Source organism: Balaenoptera physalus, assembly GCF_965194825.1.
Source record: "Balaenoptera physalus genome assembly, chromosome: 4".
NCBI classification, from domain to species: Eukaryota; Metazoa; Chordata; class Mammalia; order Artiodactyla; family Balaenopteridae; genus Balaenoptera; species Balaenoptera physalus.
In genome coordinates, this window is record NC_138891.1 from 110,496,241 (window position 1) to 110,510,882 (window position 14,642).

Genomic DNA, 14,642 nt, shown 5'->3' on the forward strand with positions numbered 1-14,642 from the left:
ACAAACTATTTAATCAAATAAATGAAACAGTAATGATTCAATAACATGTGAAAAGAAAAAGGAAAAAAAAAAAGCTGCATGGGCTGGTAAGTGAGGAGTCTGTGTTCCTGGCTAAATAGCCTGTGTCTGATTTTTCAAGCCTGACCAGAAGCAATTACAAAGGCTGTACCTGTTAGGCTTCAGGGGGCACCAGAGTTGCACACAGCCTTTGCCTTGCAGTCTCCCAAGGGAGTTGCAGTCAAGGATTCAGGGTCCTCAGCTGGCCATGCTTTTATACATATCTGCATTCCTCCCCCAGGCACTTCTGCTGAGAACATTTTATAGAGGGAACTGGGGGGAAACTTAAAGACATTTTTCTCCATTCTGACTCGGCATTCAGCACTTTTCTAGTCCTAACCCTTACCCCTGTCTTTCCCCACTGACCCTCAGATGTCCCTTGGAAGTGAAAAGATCCCTGTGTCTGTGCTGACCAGGCCTGGAGCTGTTCTCATGTTGAAAAATTGATGTTGGGAGAGCCAATTTCTTAGGTTTGGCCTCTTGCTTACACCATGGGAGTAAGTGATTAAAAACTGGAGGGTTATTTTCATTTTAGTTTGTTGTTATAATTAACTATTCCTATATCTGGCAGCTCAGTTCTCCAGCTCAGTTCTAAAATTTCCACTTTGGTCTTCGTTATGTATTTTATCGCTTTGCTGAGACTCTCTCTGTTTTTTTCTGAGACTGGGTATTTTTTCATTCATTTCTGGCATATTCATAATCGCTGGTCAAAGCAACTTTATAATATCTTTTAAAAAATCTTTGTCAGATAATTTTAACATCTTTATCATCTTGGGGGTTTGGCAACTATTGATTGTCTTTTGTGTTCAGTTTGAGGTCTTCCTGGTTCATAGTATGATGAGTGATTTTTCTGTTGAAACCTTAACATGTCATATGACTCTGGGTCTTATTTAAACCTTCTATTTTAGGTAGCTTTCTTTGACCCTGCACAGGAGTGGCATCTAGTTATAGCCCAGTGGGGATAGAAGACCAAGTTTCCCAATCAGCCAGAGGAAGGAGGACTCCTCATCCTTGCTGGGTGGGAATAGGAGTTTCAGCTCCCATGTAGCCATCCACTGATAACGTCCTTGGCCGAGAGTGCTAGGGGTTCCTTGTTACTACTCCCCAACATGGGCTTCTGACACCAATGTGAAGGAGAGGTGTGCCAGGATGGGGTGAAAGTCCAGGTTCCTTATTTAGTTTTCTCTGATCCTACCCTGATGGGATGAGAGATTGGCAGAAGGTGGGGGCACTTCTTTATTGACAACAAGAAGAGAAGTTTGTGTTCCCACTTAGCCATTGGTGATTTGGGCCTGGGTGGCCCACAGTTGCTGCTTTTTATTTGTTTGTTTTTGTTTTCATATGTTTTTTGGGTATTTGGCTGCAATGGTGCAGTCATTTTCTAAAGGTTTTCAGCCTAGCTAAGTTCCACATTTCCTGGTCCTTTGGCTATAATGAGCAGGCTTTTGTTGGGTCTCTTATTGTCTGTGTCCATTGGTATTTCCAAGTTCCTGGATTCTCTGGCACCCATTTTGGTTAATTGAGGCAAAAAGAAAAGCTAGAGAATTCAAAACCATGTAGGTCGTTGTGTAGAGATCACTAGTTTTTCTACCTTCTTCTCTCCAATTTTCTGAGTCTTCTTATGTATGTTTTACACATAATACCCAAGATTTTTATACTAGCAGGCAGGGTTGTTGGGTTTCTTTTTTGTTTTGTTTTTAATTTCCTAACAGGCAGAATAGGGAGAAATGTATCTACTCAACCTTCCTGGAAGAAAGAGCCAACACATATTTTAGTCAAAATTATTAATAGCATGCAACTGTATTTAAATATAATAATTTACTCTTTTAGATGAAAAGTTCAATATCATCATTTCATACATGTTTGAAAGACTCCAAAGTCTTTAGGGTTATTCCAAATGAATATAGTGAAAACTAACAATTTTCAGAAGTATTTTATTTCTGATATGATATATATAAAATATATTTATATATATAAATTTATATAAATTAATAAAATATTTTAAATTCCTTTATTAGCTCTGTGTGCTTCACATGAGAGACAAAAAAATACTTTTTCTACATGAGAGAAAAAAAAGAAAATACTTTTTCTTCCCTATTTGCATTGATATTGGTAATGAGAACAAAGGATTTCATCAATATTTTCTGGTCTATTTTAGAAGGTGAAGCACTCCTTACTTCCATTTAGAATTATCTCACAACTAATCAGGTAAAAAATTGGAAATCTATTATGGAACTGAGCCAGCTTTTTTTATTCATAGTTTCTCTCTTGCTTGAGACTACATAAATCTTCTCCCTAGTTTCTGCTGCCACTATTGAATTATAAGTGTAGTGACTTTCACCTTTTGAAATAAGAAATAAGTAAAACACTGCCACTTTAACAAAAAAGAAATGTTACTATTGCTTTAATTCAGCAACATGATCTAAATAGCAGGTGTATCTGATTTGGTTTAATTTATAATAAGTATAACAACATTGAAAGATAAACTGAAGTTTTAGAAATCAAATCCAAATGAAACGATAATATATGGAAAACAATTTTACCCTTTATGTATGAACACATAATTTCCACTTTTGTTTGGTATTTACTTGATACTTCAGTCTTTTGATCAGAACGCAGAAATGTGTATTTAACTTGATCACATTGAAAATCATTTCCAACTTGTTTTATGTGTGACTAGTGGAGTTTATTATGTACTTCTGAATGTAAATCAAAGGCTTTAAAGCTAATAACTTTAATAACAATTATTATGTGTTTGACTTATCATAGTAATCATTGGCATTTTTGGTATTACCAGCACATAATATAAAGCAGAAAAAAAATATACAAATGCATAAAGACCTACTGTAGTGAAACATCTGACTGTAGAATCTGGGGCAGTGGTGTATATTATACATAACTCCATCTAGGCAAGTTTTCCCACCCCAGTTCCTCATTATTGAAACAAATTTCTGATCTACATGGCTTTCATGTGTCTAAATTGAAAATGCTTTACTTTTAAGAGATATTTTCTACTCCCATTATTATCCTAATTTTTATGTCACCATTGGAAAGAAATTTAATCATTCTAGGACTCAGAATCCTCTGTAAATGAAGAGGGTTTTAGGAACAGCTGATCCCTTCTTACTCTGTCTAGCAGTTTCTGATACCTATGGAATGCAACAGAGGGAAATTTTGACCTCTTCACATGTAGCACTTTTCAACCTTGTAAAACCTTTCACTCCCTTTGTATAAAAAATATTTTGTAACATTCCTTTCCTATCTTGGAATGAAAGTCATAGATACCATAACCAACCTGCACAAATCATTAAAAATAATCCATATCAGTATAACACTCTACCAATAAAATAAAAAGATAAAGAAGAAAGGTAATTAAAAGTAAAACAATATAAATTCCAATAAGCAAATGTCCAATGTTATTGTACAATAGAAAATACGATGACAGAGTGAAATGTTTACACCTAATTCTACAGCTACCAATGCAGAAAGATGTGCTGTTCTCATAATTCAGATATCATGAACATTGCTGCTGTTAATGACATGACTCTACAAAATAGTGATAAACGCAAAGGAAAATCTGAACAAAATCAAATACAAGCTAACCTTGATTTTAGTTCTATTCTTGGACAATTCCATTTATTTATTAAAATTGTGCAAAAATATTTGACTTTCAAGTATAAATTATCTTCTAGTCTTATTAAGCAACATTTCACACACATGATTGACAATCATTTCTTAAGATAGGCCACCATGATCATTGCAAGGTGTCCAGCAATATGTCCTCCAAATGATGATAATCAAAAATATGCTCACAAAACTCTAAAAGGTCCTTTAGGTAGCTGCACTAGCCCGTTCTGAAGCTATTGTTCTAATGGTACACACAGTCTTTGCAGTTCAGAGAAATTCTGGACAAATGTATTTTTAAAAAAAAGCAAAACAAACAGAGTAGTCAGGAAATTTTACATGAAACTGAACATTCAGGAAAGTAGTGTTTTTATTTTCCATCTTGTATGTGTTATCCTTTTTTGGGGTAGACTTCTATGTATCAGTACTTCCTAAATTGAATATCTAAAGTCTTCACTATATATGGTAGTTGTTTATATACTATTTTACATGAGTCTCTGGCCATCCAAATGTTCAAATCTCTTATAAGATTTCTCCAAACCACTGAGGACTCTTCTGCATTGGTCATACCTCTAGGATGGAATTTAAAATAGCCCCATTTATCCAACATGCTTTTCTATCCTCCAACACAAGAGAAGCATCTACTTTGAAACACACTGCTTGGAAAAAAAATTAAATAAAAAAAAAGAGAATAAGAAGGAGGAAGAGAAGGAGAAGAAAAAGAACAGGAGTCATCATTAAAGGAGAAGGAGATGGAGAAGGAGAAATAACACATGCATAAGTGTATATGCATATATATGGATATATCTTGTTATCATTTTCAAAATTGTTTCTGAAAAACACTGATAGTGGAAGATTACCCTTCCCTATAAAGACTTATGGATAAACAAGTTTAAGAACTGCAGACCACGAAATGTTTTCTTAGGTGCCGCACCAAGTTTATAATCATGAATCTGAATACTCCCACATTCAATCCACACTCATATTTCTCCCTTACTCTCTTTCAACAAACTGGCTGTCTCAGTTTTATGCATGCCTCTTTGCTGCACTGTATCATGCCAGCATATGAGGCCAGGGATCCTATTTGATTCATCTTACTCATACACCAGCCCATGGGATTTTGTTTCATATTCAGCAAGTAAGTAAAATATACTAGATTTAAAGTGATTCTGAAAATGACAAATTCAGTGTCTTCTACTTTGCTAAGAACATAGGAGCCCTATGCCAATTGTTTGCTCTCACCATATACCCTACTCCTGACAATGGTCAAAATGAAAACTTAACAATACCTCTAGGGCCAACATATCTGATGAACGAAGCTCCTAATCTATGCATCCTGACCTTTTAAAAATATGCCTATTTTAAATGTTTTAACCGGATTAAGTTGCTTAACAGAGTTAATTAATCATAGTATGCCTTATATAAATAAAGTAGTTGAGGGACAGAGTAAGCCAGTTTAAAAAATCTTATAATGTAAAAAGCGTGGGAAGAAGGTAGTGGGATGTGTTAAATTTCTGTAGCAAATATTAGAAAATACTGCATTTGAAAGAGACTGCAGATCTCCTAAGTACAGAGATACTCTCAACAAAATCTGTCTTTTTCTCTACGTTCTTACATACGTTTATATATAAGAGAACCTACTTACCTTGACTTGCCAAGGGTGAGTGGCTGAGAGAAGGGAAGTAATAAGAAACTTGAAAGATTTTGAGCACTTTCGGCTTTGTGTTGCAATTTCTTTCTTTCACTAACTTTCCAATTCTAAGAAAACTAAAACTCTCAATGATTATAGAGCAATATTTTCTTTCTGTTAGAACTAACCCACATTTTTTTTCCCTGAGATTTCTGTTTTTGCATTTTTGCAACACCTTTCCTTTAGGGAACTCAAGGTATTATATAAAATGTCAGTAAGTCTAATAAACTGTGTAATATATGCTGGTGGTGGCATGTGTGTATGTCTGTGCTTTCCAGATTTTTCTCCTTACAATCTCTTGGCATTATTTTTGTCTCTAAATCTCTGTATCCTCTCTCTCTCTCTCTCTCTCTCAGTCTGTCTATCTTTCTCTCAATCTCTATTTCTCTCAATCTATTTTGAATATAAGAAGGGAGAATGTAGGTTCTAAAAATGTACTCAATCCCCAAATAGCCTCCCCAGATCCTTAATCTTGCTAATGTTTCACCCTTGATTATATTCTTTCTTGCGGCCACCAAGTTTTAACCCCATGATTCCCACTGTAGTTTCAGCAGAATTATGCTTGTCACATAACTGATTCAACATAGAAGACCTGGCCTTAGCCACTTCAATTAATTACTACTACCCAAGTGATTCTGGGTTTCCAAGTCCTTTGTGGAGGTATGTACCTTATTAAATTGCCAGGGAAAGTCCTTATGCCTGTATGAAGAATTGGATTTTTTCCATGCTTCACTTGTCTGTCCACATTTGATTTACTTACATTATTGCTTGAGGAAAGCAAGATACTGGTGATCTAAAAAGCCTCTTGAATAGGTAGTATCCCTTTTGCCAAGTAAGCAAAAATAATTTATTTTTATTAATCACATTGAAAGCCAAATTGACACGTTACAGATTTTACTTATTAGTCTTTTTCTCATACATTCTCCTTGTACAAGGATTCAAGTCTCTGGTCCCCTTTCTCAACAATATCTTACTAATTCACACAGCTTTGTCAAAAATTCTCATATCAGTGTTGCTTATTCATACAATTTCTAATTATAAACGTAAATGTGTTTCTTCATTATTTCTGTCCTAGGGCAATTCACGCACTTAAAAATAATAATGCTACCCAAATAGGGGAAAGGGTAAATATGTATACAAATTGCTTTAAGGGCTGTGTGAAAGTTCAGAGTTACTCAGATTTAGTTATAGTTAACTATACATATAGAGTTAAAAATGTACATTAAGATATGAGTAAAAATTTGTAATGAGAGTCTGTTGCCTATTTGATACTAGCATTTAAATGCATAATTTTATATGTCCTTCCAGTCAAAGAAGTTTAGGAAGTGCAGAATACTAATCAATTTATCTGACATCACTATTTTGAAAAATCATTTAGTTAATTTGACAGACCTTACGACATCATCTAAATGGAGCCGGGTGTATAAGTAGTCTATTGTATCATATAGTGGTAAGTGGAAAAGAAAATCAGATATGGGTTCCATCGCATTATGTACTCTTTTTTTTTTTTTTTTTCACACACACACACACACACACACACACACACACACTGTATTTTATTTTTACAAGAGATAAATAGACTGACATCAATCACTGTACATGGATGACCACAACAAAAGCAACAATGATTGCAATTACCAAACATGAAACACCCTCATACTATGTCATAATATTGAAATCGAAGCTCTTATGTAGGCACTTACATAACAAGAGATCCAAAAACAAATTTCTTTTTCTTTCCAAAAAATGTTTACACTACTTATTTATTCTGAAAAATTAGCATTTACAACTTTTTTGCCCTTTACCATTATATTAAATATCCCTCCACTCCAATATAGATGGGCTTGTGTATATTTATTTATAATTCTGTGGTTTGTCTTCATACATGAGGACTGAAGAAGAAAAAATAAATCAATATTTTTATTTACAGCTGATAGCTCTTTTTCTCTAACTTTAGTTACTAGTGCCAGGGTTCTTTATATTATAGTTCTGTTAGACCACAAGAGAGCAATCAGTTACAGTAAGTGCTATTTTAATAATAGATATTATTAGAAAATATCTTATGAAAATTTTTAATAATCACTCTAAGATTAACTTTTAAAAATATATTTTGTTGGGGCTTCCCTGGTGGCGCAGTGGTTGAGAATCTGCCTACCAATGCAGGGGACACGGGTTCGAGCCCTGGTCTGGGAAGATCCCACATGCCGCGGAGCAACTAGGCCCGTGAGCCACAATTACTGAGCCTGCACGTCTGGAGCCTGTGCTCCGCAACAAGAGAGGCCGCGATAATGAGGGGCCCGCGTACCGCGATGAAGAGTGGCCCCCACTTGCCGCAACTAGAGAAAGCCCTCGCACAGAAACGAAGACCCAACACAGCCATAAATAAATAAATAAAATAAATAAAATAAACCCAAAAGTTAAAAATATATTATATATTTTTTTGTATCTCATCTGTATTAAAAGAAATAACTAGATCTTAGTACTGAAATGATTATCTGCATTTGATTTGCTCAAATATTTTTGATACTCTGAAACCTAATCTTTAGAGGGTATCATTTCATTGCGGTTGAGGTTTGCTATACTTCTTGTTCACTTAAATAACATGAAAGACTTAGAATAGATTTATTCTATGACCCAAATTCAAAATCACTTAAATTTGCCAGTTGAATGATCTTCAGAGTTTTAACATGCTTTATTCCATGCAGTTGTCTTAATTAAACTTGAACTTATATAGTAAGTGAATAGATAACTTTTTAAAGCATTCAAATTATTTTTAAAAGCAGACATTGTAAGATTAACTGCTTGGGTACCATTGTGGACAACTGGCCTTTCTAAATAACATAGTTTTCTTTCCAGAAATATTTTTGAATTACTGGAATAAATTTCTTGAAAATAATTTAAGTGAAATTATAATTCAAAAAATTAATTTTGTTTTGGTCCAACAGATGCTACCACAAGGAGGAAAAGTGTTTATGACTAGGATCTTCCTAACTCAGAAATTTCGACACCCTGTTTGCCTTTTACAGTATGTGTTCTTTCTACATTTTGAAGTATTTTTTACACAGTGCCTCAAATGTATGGACAGAGAGTTTTAATTTTTTTTTTTTTTTTTAAGAATTTCACATTTATTTATTTATTATTTATTTATTTATTTTTGGCTGTGTTGGGTCTTCGGTTCTGTGCAAGGGCTTTCTCCAGTTGCGGCAAGCGGGGGCCACTCTTCATCGCGGTGCGCGGGCCTCTCACTATCGCGGCCTCTCTCGTTGCGGAGCACAGGCTCCAGACGCGCAGGCTCAGTAGTTGTGGCTCACGGGCTTAGTTGCTCCGCGGCATGTGGGATCTTCCCAGACCAGGGCTCGAACCCGTGTACCATGCATTGGCAGGTGGATTCTCAACCACTGCGCCACCAGGGAAGCCCGGACAGAGAGTTTTAAATGGCCATAGGTAAATGCCAACAAAAAACATAAATTGTGAAGGTCCCACCTAGTTATTGGTGATAATAATAAATTACAAATTTCCAAGTAAAAATAAAATATTTTTTTATTTCAGGTCCATTTTAAAATACTGCCTTCCTGAAGTTTTAGTTTAAATAAAATAATCCCCTCTAATCTTTACAATTCCAAACATCTTTTATATTTTTAATAGACTATGGGACTCTTAAAAACATATGTTTGTATTTGTTTGTTCCTGATTTTGATTGGTTTTCTAGAAAGCATAATACCTCATACTCTCCAGCCTCTTCTTCCTTTCTGGAATGTTAGGGGGTTCTTTCTCACAATTTCTGAAAAACCAGCCTTCTTGTTGGTGTCTGCAACCCTCATCCTGCTAGGGTTTGTAAAAAAGGAGTGTCCAACACACAGAAAGGTCTTAATACATTATTTATTGTGGGAGCAGGAAGCTGAATGAATGAATGAATGAATGATGAAAATTAAATTTCAAAATAAAGTAAAAACTGTGCAGAGAGGAGGCAATATTTGGCAGAAATATAAATAAGATGTTGCTGCAGAAAATATTATATCATTTCTTGTTTTATTTGGGCAACTCAGCATCTTTCCAGGAAAATGGGAAGAGAAGGTGATAAAGATACAGGTTGCTCAATTAGTCTCTGGGGAGAGAAACCTGTGGTGTGTACTGTGAATTCCTTGGCCTACCCTCTAGGATTTACTCTTTATTCTGCTCACACCTACACCTCATTCCCAGACTGAACTCCCATCACAGCTGGGCTCCTGAAATTACGCAGTCTCTAGTAGGGATATTTCTAATGCATCTTGTATACTTGGTTTTCCAGTTAACATCTTCACTTGGATATCTAGAGGGCATTTCAAGTTTCATATCCTAATAACTACATTCTTGGTACCCCACTCCGATTGCAAGCGTACTCCTTCTTGTTCTGCCACATGCCAGTTGTTAGCAATTTCGTTTTTCAGTTATTGGATCAAAAACATCACATATGTCTTTGACACTGAATACCTATTCAATCAGCAAATCTTTTATTTGCTCTAACATTTATCTTAGATCTGACTACTCTTCATTTCCACTACCACCTCCTGAGGCTACAATATTTTTATGGGCTGAACTCTGTCCTCTCCAAATTCCTTTGTTGAAGCCCGAACACCAAGTACTTCAGAATGTGACTCTATTTGGAAATAGGACCTTTAAAGATTTGGTGAAATTAAATTGAGACCATTAGAGTGGGCCCTGATTCAACTGGACTGGTGTCCCTATAAGAAGAAAAGATAGAACACACAGAGGGACACCAGGGATGTATGAGCACAAAGGAAAAGCCATGGGAAGACACAGCTAGAAGGTGGCCGTCTGCAAACCAAGGAGAAAGTCTTCAGAGGAAACCAAACATGACAACACCTTGATCTTAGACTTCTAACCTTTGGAACTGCGAGAAAATCAATTTTTGTCATATAAACCAACTACAACCTGTGGTATTTTGTTATAGCAGCCCTAGCAAACTAATACAGACACCGTTATCTCCCACCCACACTCTTACAATGGTGCCTGATGCTTCTGTTTTTACTGGAACTCTCTATATCACTCACCACACAATACCTAATATTACTCTTTCAGAACAAATTTTAATACATGACTTTTCGGCTCAAGGCAGTCCAAGTATTTCCCATCTCACTCAGAATAAAATACACAATTTATTCCTTTGAACTGCTGGCATGTATTATCTTTCCCAGAGCTACTTCTCTGGCCTAGGCTCCTTCCAGGACCCTCTCCCCTCCCCACACTAATGACAGTGGATCTCTAACAAAACCAAGCAGGACCCTATGGGGCCTTCTCAGGACAGACCCCCCCCATGTCCTCCACCTGCCTCTCATTTGCAGAAAAACTTTAGTTTCCTAGGCCTTCCCCGAGTTCCAAAGAATAAATTTAATCAGAGAAGGGAGAAAATGCAGAAATAAAGGAAAAGAGTCAAGCAAGATAGAATAGTTTAGCCCTTAAACAAAGTCAAGGGCCTTTAGTTCCTCCTCAAGGGCTGTAGATAATACTCTGAGCCAAATCCTTTGAGCTGTTTTACAGATACTGAAACCCCCAGCAGGTGGAAGAAGTTAACTGTATGCTGCCCACAAGCACATAGACCCCAGACCGGTTGGAACCAGAAGGTTGATGATGTTGATTCCCAATTACCTCACCACCAGTTAATCAGAAGAATGTCCACAAGCTGATCACACACACCACTACCCCCCTCCCTCACCTCATCTTTAAAAACATTTCCCTGAAAGCCATCGGGGAGTTTGGGTCTTTTAAGCACTAGCTGCTTGGACTACTTGCTTGGCATCCTGTAGTAAATGCTGCATTTTCCTTAACCAAAATCCCATGTCAGTAGATTGACTTTACTGTGAGAGGGTAAAGGTTTGGTTCAGTAACACTAGCTATTCTTTTAACACATCTGGCATGCTTTTGCCTCAGGGCCTTTTTTGCACATATGGTTTATCTGTTTTCAACTCTTTCTCACAGTTTTCCATACCGTGCACCTTAACCTTCTTTCATATTTCTGTTCTAATACAAACTTATCTGAGAGGGCTTTCCTGACAACTCTCTTTAAAAGAATAACTGCCTTCCTATAAGTTCATATTCTGTAATCTTTTTTTTTCTGCTTCATTCCCTTCATAGCAAAACTATTTACATGTTTACATGTGTCTGGACTCTTCCATCAGCAAACGTAAGCTGCATTCCCAATGTTTAGCTGCTTCCCAAATAGTTTATAGCACATATTTGATAATAAATATTATTAAATACATAAATTATCCAAATAATTTCTTAAGAATAGGTATCAATATAGATCACCAGGCCAATTGTTTGGCCTGCCCTTACTTTTGTAGTCTGATTAGGTAGCTTTTTTCCCTCCTATTTCTAATTTTTCTAGAGTTGTTTCATGGTTTTACCTATTCTTTTCTTTTTTCCACTGTACCAATTTAGAATCTGTTCCTGGTATGGCTTGTCTCCTTGGTTAAAATTATTTGTAATTGTAAAATATAATCTTAATTCTCATTCATTTAATTATCTAAAATTTATTTTGTGACAATGTTTAACATCAAAATAGTTTTTCTAGTTATTTTTTTTTCTTTTTTGCTATTTTGGTTGTTGCTATTGTTGCCTGTTACTTTTGTTTTCTTCCAAAGATACCAAGTATTTAATTGGAAAGAAAGTGTAGAGAGACTGGAGATAGCTAAGATACAATATACCCCTTTTCTCTCTTTTCATCCCATATAACCTAATTTCAAACATTTCTATTTCCTCATGCTGTTTCCTAGCTCAAGATTCTTTCCACCATACATCACTTTTGGCATATGTCTCCTCACTCATATATAGTATCCCTAAAAGGAAATACAAAAGTGCTGCACATACAAAAGTTGTGTCTAGTCCTAAGAAGAAATCAGGGATTGAGTTATTTGTAGTGAGGTGGATGGACTTAGAATCTGTCATACAGAGTGAAGGAAGTCAGAAAGAGAAAACCAAATACCGTATGCTAACACATATATGGAATCTAAAAAAAAAAAAAAAAAAGGTCATGAAGAACCTAAGGGCAGGACAGGAATAAAGATGCAGACCTACTAGAGAATGGACTTGAGGACACGGGGAGGGGGAAGGGTAAGCTGGGACAAAGTGAGAGAGCAGCATGGACATATATACACTACCAAATATTAAAAAAAAAAAGAAATCAGGGAGATGATTATTTAGTTTAAAGATAACAATTGTGAAATACTTGGTGTAAATAAGTATACTGTGTGATGTAGATCTGATCTGAGGTTGCAACCTATCTCCTGTTTACATTTCAATATCTCCTGAAATTGAGATTTTATTACAAAACAAAAGGGAAACTTGGGAATGCACTTTTGCTGAAAATTAAATTCTTAGCCTGTCAAAAGTAGCAAATGTTTTGCTGGAATTACTATATTCTGATCTTATGCTTTCATATTAACAAATATGAATCATTTCTATCTAATTTATTTGGTTTCACATTTCAAATAATGTCACATCCTTGTAACTGCATTATATCACTGAGTTTTACACATGGATGAGAAAAAATAAAATAGCTTATGCAAGCGGCATGTTAAAAATATATCCCTCAAAAGTTAAAATTTAAATTTTCAGAATGAAAGCTCAGCCACGTCAAACACAATGTGACAAATGAGTTCCATAATTAATCACCCACAAAATTATGACAACAACAGGAGCCAAAATATTTATACAGCTCCTAGGAAAAAGACTCCTAGGTAATGCAGGGCATGACTTACTTTACATATTGTGTCAGTTTCTTAGTGCTACTGTAACAAACTACCTCAAATTTAATGACTTTAAACAACACAAATTTGTTTTCTTACGGTTCTGAAGGTCAGAAGTTTCCATTCATGGTGTCAATAGGGCAGCATTCTCTCTTGAGACTTCAGCGAAAATTTGTTTCTTTGTCTTTTTCAGCTCTTCCAGGCTGCCTGTATTCCTTGGCTCCTAGTTCCTTCTTACAACCACTCCAACTTTGAGTCCCAGCTCCTACTACCAACTGACCCACCTGCCTCCTTCTTATAAGAACGTTAGTGATTACATTGGGTCCACCTGGATAACCTAGGCAAATCTTCTTATCTCAAATCCTATGTTAATCACACCTGCAAAGTCCCTTTAACCATTGAGGTAACATAGTCACAGGCTCCATGCAGTGGAAAGTAGCTGTCGTTGGGAGGAGTATATTCAACCCACCACACATGCAAATAAAATTTGAATACACACACACACATGCATATGTGTAACTGTTTATGTATATGTATCAAATTGTTTAAATAAAGCATTGGATATATTCAGTTGATTCAGTTTCATTATGTAGTACTAGCAGATAAAAATGCCAAACATAGATAATCTTTTTTGGGAGTTCTGTATAAAACATTCTGCATTCTTCTCAGAATCAGCTTGTCTGTAACTGATTTTCTGTTTTCCCTTTTCTTGCCTCTGACAGTCTCATTGACAATGTTCTTATTTGTGCTGGGAGAATATTAGTGTTGCCTGCTAGGCACATTGGGCAGTCAGGCACATTGGTCACTGTCTAGTATTGATTAAATTTCACTATATCAAAATTCGCAGTATATCTCAGCCCCTAGATTTCAGCACATCATCATGTTAAAGCTACTTCAACAATCTTGCCATTTCAATTTTTCATGCTTTTTCATTTGTTTGTTATTTTGACAATCATATACCACAACACATACCAATAGGTAATACTGTAGAAAAATATGAAAAACTTCAGTATCAAAATTGTCCAATTTCATGTCATAGATAAAGTCACTTTAACATAACAGTGACCCAGGAATATTTCAAAATCATGTATTTGATAAACTTCTCCTAATTTATCATACTAAGTTTCTACTACTCTATTGTTAGTGGAGAGGGGCACTTTAGACCCCGATACCAATGTTTCTTCCTTCCAGTCTGTCCCATGTTTATTTAAAGGTTTTACAGTTTGGCAGGCTACAGTTAGGCCAATTCTGCCCATGACCACTTGTTTAAATATCAACCATGGCTGCTTTTACACTATAGAGACAGAGTTAAGTAATTGCAACAGAGACCCTCTACCTATAAAGCTGAAAATAGTTTCTATCTTCCTCTTTACAGAAAATTTTGCTGACCCTTTTGTAAAAGGATTGGACCTCATCAGTGCATAGAAGGTGATGTTTATAAGGTACCTAAACTATATTTATTGCATACACACATATATATGAGTGTGTATATATATGTATATACACATATATATGTCTTATATTTG

At 35.6% G+C, this 14,642-nt stretch overlaps 1 long non-coding RNA gene across 1 annotated transcript in view; it reads right to left on the minus strand.

The window, feature by feature from the left end:
• LOC309660155 overlaps positions 1-11,949 on the minus strand; it is a 498,632-nt gene extending 486,683 nt beyond the window's left edge. Inside the window, exons 1-2 of the long non-coding RNA XR_014263215.1 lie at positions 8,779-11,949; positions 6,906-8,439 (exon numbers count right to left, since the gene is read on the minus strand). This is a non-coding gene — a long non-coding RNA (uncharacterized lncRNA). The remainder of the gene's footprint in view (positions 1-6,905; positions 8,440-8,778) is intronic.
• Positions 11,950-14,642: the final 2,693 nt, after the last annotated feature.